Below are 16,787 nucleotides of genomic sequence, written 5' to 3'. Positions count from 1 at the left end.
GAAATGCTGAATTAGTTTGCATTTCTGCATTTTACCAAGATGCTCAAGTGATTAGCATATACATCCCAGTTTGAGAAGAACTAGCGTAAAGCACCAAGCCTTAGTCAGGCACATAGTAGGAGCTCATCAGGGGAGGTGGTGGTTTTAAAACTATTACTAATGTAAATGCCATGAGTTCATGATGTGTTCACTAGAGGGCCTGCTTGGAACAAAAGGCTCTGACTGAAGTCTGCCAATTTACTGGCTAAGGAGTTCTTAGCCTTTCTGGGCTTTTCCTCCTCAATTCTACAAGGGGAAGAATTGCAACTGCCAACACCTCTTCTCAATTGTTGAGACATTGTTGGGATGCGTCAATGAAAAGGAACCTACTCATAAACTCCAGCCTCCTGAGAGGACAAAAAGCTACTAATAGGGCAGTTTTGTCACTTCCACTCCAGCCCATCAAAAGAACCCTAAAACCAAAGCCTCATTTTCCCTCCCCCTCCTAGGGAAGAGTCTTTCATGCTGGGAGAGGACTAAACTGATCTTCATAAAAGAATAGAAAGAGGGAGGAGACAAGATCGGGAGGGGTGGTTGTTGAGAGGGTGTTGAGACTGGGGTAACAAGATGACCCTAAACAATGGACATGTAGAGAAAATGAGTAGGGGAAGCAAGACTCCTGGAGTTGTGGTATCTTTAGATCTCTTTCACACAGACTGGATTTCTTTTCTGCTACTAGATTCTAATTCCTGGAATGGGACATGACTGAGAAATTTGACTATAAGTGTCCCATGGTTTAAGGGATTTATACAGAGACATCTGTAAGTGCCCACCAGTCAAAGATGACCAGGTACACTTCTGTAGTCAAAGATAAAGTTAGGTTTATTGAGCTTGGTGTGGCAAAAAAGGACATGTACCCAAGGAATCAAGGAGAATTCATGGGTCACCTTGGTAGGAGGGAACTGGGAGGGGCTTCGTATATCATTTGGGATTGTGCTGGGAGTTCATAATAAGGAGGGTTTAAGAAAGCGGAGCCAGTTGACTACTAGGCTGTTTTTCACTTTTTGAGGTTGTTATGGACTTTGCTGCTTATCAGAGTGTGGATTAATTTTTGTCCTGGCTCAGGCTCATTCCAGACTGAGTTCATCCATCAAAGAAAATTGCTTCTTGGAGTATAAATGAGATATCAACAGGTTTTCTTTTTTAATTTGCTATGATAGTCCTGATAAATCACGTTTTAGGGGAAGAGTCTTCTCAAGGTGTCCAGGGACATCACTGCAATTTATTTTGATCACTTTCTCTGTGTAACTATCTCTCATAGAAGATTATGTAGTAGGTTTTTATACCTACCCCTGGGATCCATTTGGTAAATTGTATTTTTCTAGAAATGTATAATTTCATTAGGATTTTCAAATGTATTTGCATAGAGTTGTGCAAAATGGCCTCTTAATGATTTTTTTAAATTTCCTGTTTTGATGGTTTTTCCCTTTGACATTAATGTTACGTGTTTGTTTGCTTCCTTTTTTACTAATTAGGTTAGCAGTTTGTCTATTTTATTGATTTTTTTTTAAAGAACCAGTCATATTAATTTTTGCTTTCATTCTTATTAATTTCTTCTGCTTTTTCTGGCTTAGTTTTGTTATTTTTCTGATTTTTATACTTGGTTGTTTAATTTATTTATTTTATTTTTCATTTGTATTGATAGTTACATACTGTTTCCTCTGTTTACTGCTTATCATTATTTTCAAAAGAATTCTACGATTTTATTTAGTATTTCTTCTTCGATGCAAGTGTTTAACAGTGGGTTTTTAAATTTCCAAGTAGGTGGCCTGATGTAATTAATTTATAGCATTTTGATCAGAATGTAGTTTTTTAGAATTTACTGACATTTTCTTTGTGGCCTAAGATGTGCTCAGTCTTCATGAATGTTCCTTGTAGAATGGAAAAGGTGTCTTTTCTATTATTGGGGTTAATAGTTGGATATGTATAAGATCTATTTGATTATTATGTTGCATAAGTCTACTATATTCTTACAGATTCCCGCCCCCCCAAAGTCCCAATATGATCTGTTTGGAACTGAGCAAATTGTGTTAGAGTTTTCTACTACTAGGGTATTTCTTTTCTCCTTACATTTCTTCTAATTTTTGCTTTCTGAAAATTGTTAAAGTGTTACTCGGTACACAAATATTAATAACAGTTATATATTTATAAAGAATTTAGCCTTATCAAGTATCTTTCCTTGTATTTTTTTATTTTTTAAGCTTTTGGGTATTAACTCTCCTTTGTCAGATATCAAGATTGAGACCTCTACCTTCTTTTCATTTGCATATGCCTCATATATCTTTATCCACCCTTTTTATTTTTTATCTTTTGAATCTTTTTTATTTTGGTTTGTCTTATATACAACATATCACTAATTTACTTCATTATTCTATCTGAAAATCTTTTTTGATTACATTTATCAATTGATTAATATATTTTATCTCAATTCTTACATACTGTTTTATCATATATGTTTAAATATAGCTTTTAACTATATGGTTTATTTTATCTGCCCTTTCTTTGGGAAAGTATAAATTTTGTTATTTAGAAAAGTTTGCATAATTGTTCTAATGTTTACTTTTATACTATTATCTTTATGCAGTACTGTTTTTTGAGCTTTTGTATTTGAGCTTATTCTTCATTTAACTTTTAAAACACTACTATAGTTGAACGGTAAAACAAAAGCAATAGCAAGTAGTGAGCATATTATGATTATAGTCCTCCACTCCTTCACTACTGCGTATAAAATGCCAGCAGTGTGTGTTATTCATTAAGAGGCCCTGACTCTGAAACCACCCCTAGGATGATGGCCATTATCCTCAGATCCTTCTCCATTGTAATGGCACCATCTTTCTTGATTTGGATCAAAGACCATCAGTTCTACCTGGTCCATTTTATCAGTCTCTTCTACTTCCTTTCAGGTAGGAGTTTTTCAAGCAAAGAGAGTTTATCAGGAGAGACAAAGACATTCTCAGGAAACTTTAAATTCGATGATTAGGCAATTCTTTTCATATGGTATATGATAAATTGGCATGCCTTCATTTAGCACACACTTCATGTTTCCGTGCTTCACAATCTGACCTGGATGAGAGGTGATAACTATGGTTTGGTTGTCAAGTGTAGATATTGGCTTTCACAAGCTACACAATGTTTCAACCAGCTATATGTCCATAAACATGAAAAGGTCTTCTCCTCGTAGAGTAAAAACAGCATGGTTTTTCTGATCTAAAGCAATGATAATATCTCCAGGCTCCCGTCCTGGTTCTTGGTCTCTTTCACCATGGACTGTTATCTTCTGGCCATCTTTCAGGCCTTTGTGAATATGAACTTCTAGAATCTTCTTCTCTTGAACTATCTTCCTTCCATTGCAGCTTTTACATCTGTCTTTAGGACTGATCCGTTCCCCATGGCCCTGTCACTCCATGCACACAGACTGAATTTGCTGAACCATTCCAGGTCCTATCTGATGAATTCTTATATACATCCCAGTACCTCAGCAATTGGGACAGCACTCTACTGCTCCTTTCTTATCACCTCAGCCTTCACGTTTGACACAAAGCACATGCTTTTGCAGGGCTAGTCTTCTTCTTGCACCATTATATAAATCTTCTAAGGTTACAGAGAGCTGATGTACAACATTTTTACATTTTCTTTCTTTCTGCATCCTTCCTCCCCCCCCCCCGAAATGTATCAAAGATGTCCATGGCAGAGCCAAAACCACTACCTGCTCCACTTTCTTTAATTCCCTGTTCTCCTCCTTTATTATACAATTCCATTTTCTTTGCATCAGAGTGCTTTGTAAGCTTGAGAAATCTGTTTAAACTTTTCTCCTTCATTTGGATTCTTATCAGGGTGGTATTTCAAGGCCTCTTTCCTGTAAGCCTTTTTCAATTCTTCCTGGGTGGCATTGGGTTTGATCCCCCAAAACATAGTAAGTGGTTTCTTTCACCATTTTTGACAGCCAGTGAGAGGGGTGAGGCCAGTGTGGGGGAGCAGCAAGGAGCACATTGCTGTACATAGCTCAGGCAGCCACAGCTCCTCTGCCTCTCACACAGCATTCCGGGAAGCTCCTATGCAATACTATTAATTCCCTATTTTTTTGACTATTGTCTATTGGTTTTCTATTATGAGCATTACTGAACTTATTGTTTTCAGGCACAAAATGATGCATCAAAGATCTAATGGCAATCTTATTTTCTTTCTTTCTTTATAAATGACTTGACCTTTTGGTCTCAATGCCCAAGATTTTTTTCAGTTTTGGCCATCCTGTGTTGGTTTTCCTATGGACATCATGTGTCCACTCAATGTATAGTTTCATGTCTTTCTTATTTCATAAAAATTTTCTTAAGTTATAGTTTTGGTATTTGTCTATTCCATTGTGTAGGCTTTCTACATTGGGGCTTCCTGTTGTACATATGTTGGATAGTTTTTACTTGTCTTTTATATCTATCATTTTCTCTTAAATCCTTTTAATCTCTTGTATTATTTTAAATATTTTCCTCCTTTGCGAATTTTCCCTTAAACCATTATCTGTAGTTAATTTTTTAACTCTTGGCTTCCTTCTAGTTTAGGCTTTAAGCTTCTGAAGTAATTTTTTCTATCTCTAATTTGTACCTTGTTTAGTTCTTCTCTTTCCCAAACTCCCATTTGTTACATCACTTATTTTCTGAGTTTTTCTAACTTGGATTTATGCTTTTACTGTTTTTGTCATTTTATTAATTTCTTTTAACTTGCTTTAAAATATGAAATCAGTCTTTATCTTCTTTTGGCATTGTCTTTTTTACATGCCTTTGTTGCTTATAAAGGGGTTATTTTGCCCCATATTCTTTTCATTCTGTATAGCAATTTTGCATAGCAGTCGAACTCAGTTCTTTTCTATGGCTCACTTTCAAGAGTGATTAAGTTATCTATACCCTTAAGAGGAAAAAAATGGATCTGGACTGCTTTTATCACTTCAAAGCTCTTGAGTACCCTCTTCTGTTGTTTTTGTGAACTGCTCATAAACACAGTCACTCTCAGAGAGAAGCCGCTGCCTCTCCGCTTCCCTCACTTTTATCAAGACTCTTTGTATTTGGCTTCTACCATCTCTGTCCTGCTCAATCAAGATTCTATTTTCAGTGTTTCTTCTCAGCACAGACTTTCCCTGACAGACAGTCTGAGAAAAGCTTCTAATCCTAAGGATCAGTCTTGCAGAGAAGTGAATATTGAGGCCAAGATGGTAGAAAACTGGGGCAAAGCTGTCATTAAGCTGGAAAGAGGCCTACAGTGGAAAGAGAGGAAGAAAGACCATATCCCATGTCTGGGGACAGAAAGGGTAGGAAGGCCAGGCTACCTAGTAGAATGTCAATGCCTTTATTCCAGAGGCCCAGGGTATGTTTTGGATGACTAGAGTCATCTGATGAGCCTAGTCCCCACCTTCTCGTTTTATCAAAGCATAATTCTCTCTCTTTCCCTCTAGAGCCCCACTTTATTGTATCTATTCAGATATACTCCTGGTCAAAGAGAGAAGCTGGGTACACAGAATATGCCACAGATGGTAATGCCTTCAAAGGCAGCGGTACACATTTACATATTTAAAAGTGTATTGAAATCATACTATATGCCAAGCACTTCCCAGGTGCTAGAGATTCAACCTTTGTTAAGACAATTATTTATAAGCAGGTAAAGCTAGTAAAAGCATATATATTTAATGAGAAACTGATATATGACAGGCATGTATATACATATCATTTAATCCCCCTCAACAATCCTGAAAACTAGATAATATTATTCATATGTCATTCCTAAGTGGCTCAGAGAGGTTAATTAACCATTCAAAGACCAGAATAGGTAGAAGAGCCTAAATTTCAAACCCAGATCTGTCTGGTTCTAGAACCCATCCTTTGGCCATCAATTTGTTTCTCAACTGGTCAACACTGGACAATATTGGATAATAACCATGTGATCTTGACCTCATTAGAATCCCTAGTTCACTCTCTGGACTAACTGGGCTAAACCCAGGAAATTACAAAATACCCTAAAAACAGAGGATGGGGCTCAAGGGCAGGGTTAGGGGATAATGGGTACGCTTGAAAGTTGTTTTTCCAGAGCCCACATTAAACAACCAGCCTGCAGATATTGTTCCATTGCTTTCCTGTCCCCTACCTGGAACTGAGAATGGGCCAAAGCCTTCCTCCCCTTCCTTATGCAGGAAGGACCAGGAGCAGGCACCATGGAGGGCTGTGTTCTAATGCTTATTCTTTGCTGCTATAATAGGTTTGAAAAGAATAAAATAAAGCTGTAGCCACACATAAAAAGCCCACATTTGAGTGGGAAGAGTCTGACTGATTTCTTGCTATTAGATTTTTTTTTCACAATCTTGCAGCTTTTGTTATCTCACTGGCACTTAGTAAAGATTAACAGTAAAAATAATTTCCCAAAATTAAAAAAAAAAAATATATATATATATATATATATATATATATATATATATATATATATACATATATAAGATTGATCACATGGGGAGAAAATTACCCTAATCCCATGTAAACAGAGGAAGATTAACACCAGGTACGGGTACCAAATTAAAAAGTCCAACAAGCTTGTGTTAGAAGGTTAACAGTGCTTTCAAACTTAGAAGTCATGTCCTGCGGCTATTCTAAAACAAGTTCAGTTAGGGTGCTCCAAGCACCTAAACACTGAGGGGCTGGGTGGCCATGAGAAGGGAGTTATTAATAATATGAATCTTAAAAAATATTAGAGGTTTCCCAGGTGATGCAGTCTTGATGCCCTGACAGCTGTTCAGAATGAGAATGTCGAAGCCCCAAAGCCAAAGAAATTGCTATGTGTTACCCTCACTTCTCATTCTTGGCTCTGATTATATATAATATGACTTAAATGATTCTGTTTTTCTTCCAAATGTGCGTTACTCAACAGGGCTATATTTTGTGATTCTTTTGTTTCCTCCCAGCATCTAGGCACGATTCCAAAACCCATTGTTTATGTGCTTTTATCTGCACAGTAGCACTTCTCTTGGGGCAGGGAGGACTTGGTTAAGGAAGGTACATCTACCTACCAACCAGCTGTCCAAGATGAAGCAAAATGGTTTCAGATTACTGGGATGTTTGGCGAAGAAAAGCACATGATGGAAACAATCTCATGGTAATAAATTGGACCCCCTCCTGAGTGTGACACTCCATACTACCTCCATGAATCCGCTCATATCTTGTTTTGAAAATGTTTGTGTACATGACAGTCTCTCCAAGAAGTATATCTCATATATCTATTGTTAACTGCATTTTATTGAAGTATAATTTATATACCATAAAGTGTATACATCTTATGCATACAGCTCAATGACATTGTACCTGTAAGTTGTACCTGTGTAACTACAACCCAGATTAAGACTTAGAACATTTTTATCATCTCAAAAAACATCCTTCTGCTCTTTCCAATCTGTTGTTTCTCTTTAAAGAGTTCAGCATTTTTGTTTTGTGATTCGGCATTAGAAAGAAGTAGAACCAACAACTAAACAGAAAGGGGAAAAAAGCTAATTTAAAAATGGGTTGAGGACTTGAATAGACATTTTTCCCCCAAATAAAACATACAAATGCCCAATAGGTAAATGAAAAGTTGCTCAGCGTCACTAATCATCAGGGAAATGCAAATCAAAACCATATGAGATACCACCTCACACCTGATCGAATGTCTATTATCAAAAAGTTAAGCGATAACAAGTGTTGGTGAGGATGTGGAGCAAAGGAAACCCTGTTTACTGTTGGTAGGTATGTAAATTGGTGCAGCCACTATGAAAAATAGTGTGAAGTTTCCTCAAAAAATTAAAAACAGAGCTACCATATGCTGCAGCAATCCCACTTCTGGGTATGTATCAGAAGGAAATCAAACCACTAACCTGAAGAGATGTCTACACCTACATGCTCACTGCAGCATCATTCAAATAGGCAAAATGTGGAAATGATCTAAGTGCCCATGGACAATTGCATGGGTGGTACACACGTACAATGGTACACACACACACACACACACACACACACACACACACGCAATGGAGTATTATTCAGCCATAAAAAGAGGGCAATCCTGCCGTTTTCAACAACATGATGGAACTCCAAGGCATTATGGGAAGTGAAATAAGTCAGACTGAGAAAGACAAATATTGTATGATCTCACTTATATGTGAAATCTAAAAAAAAAGAAAAAAAGCCAAATGCATAGAAACCTTGAGAAGAAGATTGGGGTGAGGGAAATGGGGAGATGTTGGTCACAAGGTACAAACTTCTAATTATAAGATGAATAAGTTCTGGGGAGCTAATATATAGTACGGTGTCTATAGGTAACAACACTGTTTGATATACTTGGTAGTTGTTCTGTGAGTAAATCTTAAATGTTTTCACTGCATCGAAAATGTGATTATGTGAGGTGATGGAGGTATTAGCTAACCTTCTTGTGACAATCATTTTGCAATATATACATGTATCAAATCATCCTATTGTACACATTAAACTTACATGACATTATATGTTCACTATATCTCAATAAACCCAGAAAAAGAAAAAAATAGGTCCATAAAAATAATGACCACAGGAAAGCATCCCAACCTCCTGGATGGAATTGTGGTTTTCAAAGGCACTGATGAGAAGGGTTGCTGTTTGCAGGTGGTAAAATGCACATCTTCCAGATAGACATATCAGTAAAGAAACCCTGCATTTCTCCCAGCTCAGGTCACTCACGTGCGAAACGAGCATTTGAGGTCAGAGACCTCATTTTTCGCTGAAAAGATTTTTCCAGATTTAGAATCTGCTCATATTTGTTGTTTTAAAAATTCAAAAAGTGAAGAAAAGAGTAAAATGTGTGCTGAAAAGAGTAAAAATTCTGTGACCCTCACTACCTAAAGATAACCACGATTTATATTTTGGTAACTAGCTTTTCACTTCTCTCTCTGCATACACACACATATAAACTTTCAAAGATGAGACAATATTATACAAGTTGTTTCATCAGAAAAACTTTGCTTTCAGTCTTTTTTCTCCTTAGCTCCTGCTCTCTTTTTTCACCTTTCCACGACTTTCTCTATGCTCACCTAATCATAAACATGTATTGTTCACATAAAGGTATTTTATGTATTTTACAGATACAAGATAATCATACATATATACACATATATGTATTACATAGCTATATACCTGCATCTTTATTTTTCTCACTTTATAACAACAAAAACCATTAGCTATTGTACACATAATGTGAGCCAGGCACTCTTCTAAGCATTTACATTTGTTATATCAAGTGACATAGTTCTAATACGTATGTTTAAAGGCAACATGATACTCCCTGGAAAGAATGAATTACCATTGTTTAAATGCATCACCTATTAATGTGCATTCATGGTGTTTCAAATATTTTTCCACTAAAATATGTTACAGTAGATAGCCAGTAAAAATATGCCAGGAGTAGAATTTCTAGAATGAAGAACGTGTACTTTTAACTATATTGGTCTACCCTCCTCCACTTAGTGGGGGATAGAGCTGTCATGCCCCATTGTTTCAGGGGTTCCTGTGACCTTCTGTAGACACGACTCCCAGATTCCCATGACATCATGCAAAAGTACAGTGAGTGGACACACAAACAAGGGGAGAAGTGTGGCACCTGCTAGCCCCAGTAACTCCCAGGGCCACCCAGCCACAGCCCTGCACAGGAGGACCTCACTCCCAGACCTACACCTCCCCCCACACAGCCCAAATTCAGTAAGGTTCTACTCTGCAGAGTACAAAACTCAGGAACAGGTAGAGCAGAATAAACCACAACTCGATCAGTGATGATGATGAATCCTAAAATATAACCCTGTGAAGATTTTACACACACACACACACACACACACACACACACACACATACACACGAGGTTGGACATTAATTTACTGATGTCCAGAGCTTCCAAGATGCACCTTCTAGAAAATACATTCCATTTTCTCCAGGACTCCAGCACACAAAAGCATCGACAATGATGGCCAGCCACTTTACCTAGCATGTGGAAACAGGTGTTGGATTCTGAAAGACACCCCGGGTGTGGATGACTGGTTCACTCTCCCCAGAGAATGGAGAACAAGCTAGCAAGAGCAGAGAAGGACCTCTTCAATGATGCCTCCTACAAGAAGTCCCTGAGTGGCATCACACACAAGATCACAGAGAAGAAGAACCTCTCCATCCCCCCAGGAAGGGACTGCTCAACAACTATGTACTCCCCAAGAAGGCAGAGTAGGCCACAGAAGCAGGACTGTGGTAGGAGCTTGGCTGCTCCGGAGAGAAACCCCAACATCTGTCTCCTGATCCAAAAGATGAACATGATACTTAACCCACTCACCTCTAACATGTCTCAGCTGCTTGACAAGGTGGACCTGCTTTCCGTGGAGTTAAGCAGAACTAAGAAGCTGGTGAGTCTTATGGAGATGAAGCTGAAATCCCAGGCACCCCTTTGCTCCCAAAGACCAATCATGGCAATCAAATTCCAAAGCATTGTGGACCAGACTTACCAGGTGGTATTTCAGTTATCTCTCGCTATATTTTTAAAAAATCCCAAAAACTTAGTAGTTTAAAATAGCAACCATCATTTTGCTCATGAATCTGAAATTTGGACAGGGGTTGGCAGGCACAGCTCATCTCTGCTTAATTTGATAGTCAGCAACTGCACTAGGAGGGCTGAGTATCCACTTTCAAGATGGCACACTTGCTTGGCTGACAAGATGGCACCAGCTGTCACTGGGAGCTTGGCCAGAGTTGGTATCCTGAGGTTTCAGTTCCTTTCCATGTGGTCTTCTCTAGAGGTCTTCTTGAGCTTCCTTACAACATGGCATGTGGGTCTAAAGGTGAGTGTTCGGAGAAGCTCAGGCAGAAACTGAAATGTTTCCTGTTACCTAGTCTCAGGAGTTCCAGAACATCACTTCACTGCATTCTTTAGGACAAGCCAATCCCTAAGTCCATCTCAGAATCAAGGTGGGGGAGGGGAATTAGCAGCCACCTCACAATGGGAGGAGTATGAGAATTCACTGCCCTCTCTACCACTGGTGGGACCTGCATCTGGCTGTAGGGTCTTCCTAGAGGAACCCTCAGGGGCTTTTAAGCTGTGTCATTGTGCCTCATCAGTGGAAGCCATGCTCCCTCAGTTAGCAGAGAATGCTGGACGATGACGTGATGTAGACAGACTTTGAAACGCATGCTCGCCATGGTTCCAGCTGTGTCTATCGCTGTCCTCATACCCTTACAAATCCTTGTAAACAGTGCTTTGCCTACCTCCCTTTTAGGGGCCTCATGCCTAAGAGGTAGGAGAAACACTCTAACCTAAATTGAATACATCATATCAGAAACTTGGAAAAATTAGTGGACTCATGCAAGGAGTTCACAAAATCCTTGGGGAATTGTACAAGTTCAATAGCTTAATGGTTTAATATTTTCACTAATGTAGACTGTAGTTACAGTAGAAACAGTCTGGGAATTATCTTTACCAAGGCAATAAGGATTTCAGTTACCCTGGATACACAACATAAACTTCCCTCCGGCTCATAGCCGCTGTTGTTCATTTACACAGGATCGGAAATTAGAATGCCTCATGTGCAGAATAAGGTACCAGTATTAATGAAATTAGTTTGGGACATTATGTATGGATTGTTTCTGTGGAACCTGCAAGCCCAAGTTATTAAAATTTAGACATGCACAGGAATTTAATGAAGCAATTTCTCTAGCTCCTCTCCCTTAAACACACACACACACACACACACACACACACACACACACACACACACACACACACGGCACCATACATTTCTTCTCGATGAAAAAAACCCTGAAGTGAGGAAAATGGGACTGCATTCAAGTTCTTTGTGGCTGGACAGAAGAAAGAACTGGAGCAGCTCTGCTATTCCTAATTTGTTTCCCATTTAAACCTTTCTCTACACTGAGTTCCTCCCACAGAGACACACACAGGTCCTAACCAGGATGGTGGTGGCACTCTGCAACATGAATGTAGCTCTGGCCTCTGACACATGCCCAAAGAGGATTCTAAGTCTAATCAAAATTGTCTTGATATCCAGAGGATGGAATGTGAACATACAATTGCAGAAGCAAAATTATTTATTAAATTCTGAAAATCATATGTACCCTTGTCTAGAGAAATCAGCAGGATGTAGGAATGTAAAATATCTCTTGGCAATCCAGAGATTTTCTGAAACTGTTGTCCTTAATGCCATGACTGTGTAAGACTCCTCTCTCCAAAATATGAGCATATCTTCCAATAAAAAGTGATGTACCAACAGCTCCAGGAGCTGCCTCCTGCCCCCGAGCCCACCCGATCAGGAAATGTCTTCAGATCTTCTCTACTTTCTTCAGTGTATCTTCATATCTCTATAGGTGGTTCCAAGCAGTGGTAGAACAGAATGCTTAACTAGTTTTTCCAGAATTTAATGTGTTCCAGGAAATATGTTGTAAGCCATCACTTTCCCCCTTCTAAACGGTTTGATTGTTCAATGTTTTTGTCTCTTTTTTTGTCTTTGTGTCACAAAGAAAAGGAACATAGATGTATTTCAAGTAGAATAAAAGTACAAGTCAGCATGAATGGTACAGCTATTTCCTCTGTGAGTTTTAAAACATTGTATAGTGAAGTTGCTTGTGCCTGTACTAACTTCTCCAATCCTGCTTCAGTTCACTGTGGCCATCCACCGGAACTTTACTCAGACGGGTTCTCCTTGTGCCTTATGGCATGTGCAAGCGACAAAGGAAGCCTCATTCAGGACCCCCTTCCCATTTCACCCCTACACCCCTGACTTCTGGCCCCCCTACCCTGGGCCCAGGCTGTGCTGGCTCCTCACGGGGGCCCGGGTTGCTGTGCATCTGGCCCTTTGTTAGGGTGACAGCAGCCTAATTGCATATTTCTTTCCTCATTGAAGCAAAATTGTTGGCCTTCTTCGGGAGCTGTTTGCCGTATAATGTGCCATCTGGTCCTCCGTGATAAGGAAATAATTGATTATCTTGAAGACTCTTAACTCATCCTGCCTGCTGCACCATATGAGAGAGGGAATGAAAATTGTATGATAACCCTGCTTTTCGCTAAAATGAAGCAAGTGGTTATGGCTTCAGAAAGCCAAAGTTCCCTCCTAATTAATTTATATTTTCATGAACACTGATCATGTGATTACTACATGCCAGGCACTGTTCTAAGGACTTTACAATTATTAGCTCATTTGTTGATGACACAGCCCTCTACTGCGGAGGTGTGTGTGGGGGGGGGCTTGGGTTAGGGGTCTCCGGAATGTTCTGCTTGCTGATCTGGATGTTGGTCACCTGGGTGTGCTCAGTTTGTGAAAATGTGTCCACTGTACACGTGTCATGTGTGTGCTTAGGTATGTTACTCTTCAAAAAAAATTAAAACAAAAAATCCAGTGCTATTAGTTTTACCCCTTTACAGATGGGAGACTGAGCTTGCTTATGGTCACATAGCTGAAAATTGTTCACCCCAAATTGGAAGCCAGACAGTCTGATGCTGGACTCCAGGCCCTTACTCATGCCTCATGCTGCCCCTCTTTGTACAGTGCAAGGAATGCAGGCGGTATGGGGAGCCAGGTGAGGGCGAAAGGGCACCAGGGCAAAGATGGGCTAGGTCACTATGAAGCAGGTAATGCATTGGTCAGGAGTGGCCCCCAGGAAGAACAGCAAGAGATGTCAGGTAACTGGAACCCCATACTGGAGCCTTTGACTTACCAGATCCTTCTTTCTCCTTTCTCCAAATTGACTTTGTTTGGTAAAGTGAGACAAAAGACAAGTAAACGAAATCACCTGGAGAGTATTGAGGCAGACACCCACACTCACAACTCTCTCACTTTCCTAACTAGCTCAGAAAAAGCACCATGACTCACCCAAGGGGGAAAAATACTAATGAACGAAACTTCCAAAGCATATCCTGAGATTCCTAAGTGTGGGGACAAAACCCCAAAAAACAGTTTCCAGGCTCTCGGCCTCACATAGAAAGGTGCTGGCTCGGGTAGTAAATGGCCATCAACTGTGATCAGATGCCAGCAGCTGTGGCTAGTTGGCCGTCAGCTGTAACCCGTAGGCCATTGGCCACTAATATAACGGCTGTGGCTACGCTAGCAGAAAAAGGAATGGGGACTAGCAAGAAGATGGTGGCTGGCAAGCGCGGACTGCTGTTAGGCAGATTATGTAGATCCTGCTTCCTGTGTCTCCAGCCCAGCCGCCAGCGAGAATATATTGGTTTGACTCCCCTATCTATGGCTCTGTGGGTGTTCCTTTTTGGCCTTACCGTGTCCTGCGTTCTTGGGCGGGGAGTGGGAGCTGAGACCCTGCACGACAAATGGCGCAGCGAGCAGGGTCCCCTGCGTGACACTAAGAGTTCAGTGAGGCTTCTTCTACCCTCTCTGGTTGTATCTTCAGATTTGGATCAGACATTCCTACGTCTTTATCACCATTTTATCTTTATCAACAATCAGCAATGACATTGAGGCCCTGCTATATGCCAGTAATTTGACTCGTGTAAAATATTAATACTAATACTACTACTACTAACAATAATACTGAAAGCTTAGAAGCTGAAACCCAAGAAGACAGGAGTTACAGCACAGTGAGGTAAGTTCTTATCAGGAGTGTCTACACCATCTGAGCAGAGACATGCCTGTTAGACAAAGAAGGCCCTGCGGCCACAATACACTGGACCCCTCTGTAGGAGCTTAACCTCTTCTGTTGACCCTGAGATAAAGATTCAAGTGCAAATAATTCATTTGGGAAGTGGTCCCAGGAAGTGCAGAAGTGAGACGGAGGAGGGAAGGGAGCCAGCACAGGGAGTGTGAAGGTGTCCACTGTGGGCCACTGGAGCTCAGTGTGGCTGGGGCCTCTGGGAGACTGCACAAACCACGCTGGAGTTGGCCGTCATTTCACTGAGGACTAATCGCCACCAATTGTGACCAGCCCTGCCCATGCACCAAGTAGGAGAGCCGTGGGGCTTGCAGCAGGAACCCCATGGAGCAAAGTGCTGATGAGACCACCGAAAGCCTCAGCTGCATCTTTAAACCCTGAAGACCACCTGGAAGGGTTTAGCATAATGCATCAGCCACCTGAGTCTTGTTTAATGATCTAAACACACTGCATTGACTCCCTCTTCTACTTCCTGTTCTGGGAGGGGCCAGCCCTCCAGGTGATGACAGCACTGAGGGCCAGGCTGGCAGAAGCTGATGGGAATGCTCTTAACTCTGCCTCAGGGCACCAGGTCTGCATTCTTGATTTCCAGAATTTTCTATAAAGCAGGGGCTGGAGTAGACCAGTCTCTACTAAGTAGATTCAGATCTATGGATTTATTCTCTAAAGATAAATTCAACTAGAAAAGTAAGAAGTCAGCATTCCCTTAAGGAGGCTGACCCAGGGTAACCCTTTTATACATAATATATTCCTCCTGTTCGTTATATGTATCTTTTCCTGAAGTACACTCCTGTGGGGGCGGGGCCCCAGAGAGCAGTCTCCAGGCTCTCGGCCTCACGTGGAAGGTGCTGGCTCGGGTAGTAGCTGGCCGTCAGCTGTGATTGGATGGCCATGAGCTGTGGCTAGTTGGCCGTCACCTGTAACACTTGAGCCATTGGCCACTGGTATAACTGCCATGGCTGCGTTGGGGAATAGAGTCGAGGAGAGTCAAGTCGGTTGGTTGGCAGAAAAGCGAACAGCATGTCGCGCATCGTGTGAATCCAGCCTCCAGTGAGACTATAGTGATATGACTCCCCTCCCTATGGCTCCGTGGGTGTTCCTTTTTGGCCTCATCATATCCTGTGTTCTTTTGTGGGGAGCGGGAGCAGAGACTCCGCAGGCCGCCCCCGCAGGCCGCCCCGCATGACAAATGGCGCAGCAGGTGCAGTGAGCAGGGTACGGTGCCGGCCAAAGCTCCCTGAAGGGCGGTGGCACAGTTTGTGCGTATGAACACTCAATCTGAGGAAGACCAGGAGGAGCAGCTGCGGGAGAGCTGGACCCCCGTGGAGGGGTGGGAAGACCTGGACGGTTCTCCAATCAGCATAAGACAGAAAAAGCGAAGGTCTCAGCCCTGTGGGCTGGGAAGTGCTTGCTGAGGCAGCCCACATGCAGGACTTGTCCCAGGAGGAAACGCTTGCTGAGTCCTCCATGGGAGATGCGGGTGAGGTCAAGGTCGTCCCTCACCCCCAGGACAACCCCGGTGAATGACTATGGATTATGAGGAATTGCTTTCTGTCCCTAATTTAATGAAACGTTTGACTGTTTGCTTGGGAACGCACCACCATGTAGTGGAACTGGCGGATGTTTGCTTTTGTGTTTTGACCGGCCGCCATTGAGAATATGTAAGCACCTTGACTGTGAGCCGCTGTTGTTCCAGCACGGTACCCTGAGAGGCCCAGAGAGAGTGGCAGTGCCCTGAGAGGCCCTGGCTGTGCCCAGGAAGTCGGGCTGTGCCCAGAGAGAGTGGTGGTGCCCTGAGAGCCTTGGCTATGCCCAGGAAGTTGGGCTGTGCCCAGAAGTACTGGTGGTGACCTGAGAAACCCTGGCTGTGTCTAGAGAGACTGGCTGTGTCCAGGATATTGCATTCACCTTCAGGCTCCTCGCACAGGGCCCTTCGCAGAAGATGCTTGTCACATAGATTATGAGGCAAGACCCTGTAGGGGTGGAGTGTGGGGACAGAGCCAGGAGTGCAGTTTCCAGGCTCTTGGCCTCACGTGGAAAGGTGCTGGCTCGGGTAGTAGATGGCCATCA

General features: G+C 41.6%; 1 pseudogene across 1 annotated transcript; it reads right to left on the bottom strand.

Moving 5' to 3' along the window:
* Nucleotides 1-2,791: 2,791 nt before the first annotated feature.
* LOC308490978 (dnaJ homolog subfamily A member 1-like) lies at nt 2,792-3,973 on the bottom strand (annotated as a pseudogene). Its single transcript has one exon. The product of its transcript is annotated as a dnaJ homolog subfamily A member 1-like (transcript).
* Between the last annotated feature and the right edge of the window lie 12,814 nt (nt 3,974-16,787).

Source organism: Rhinolophus hipposideros (genome assembly GCF_964194185.1).
Source record: "Rhinolophus hipposideros genome assembly, chromosome: 22".
NCBI classification, from domain to species: Eukaryota; Metazoa; Chordata; class Mammalia; order Chiroptera; family Rhinolophidae; genus Rhinolophus; species Rhinolophus hipposideros.
This window is presented reverse-complemented; position numbering and strand designations above follow the sequence as displayed.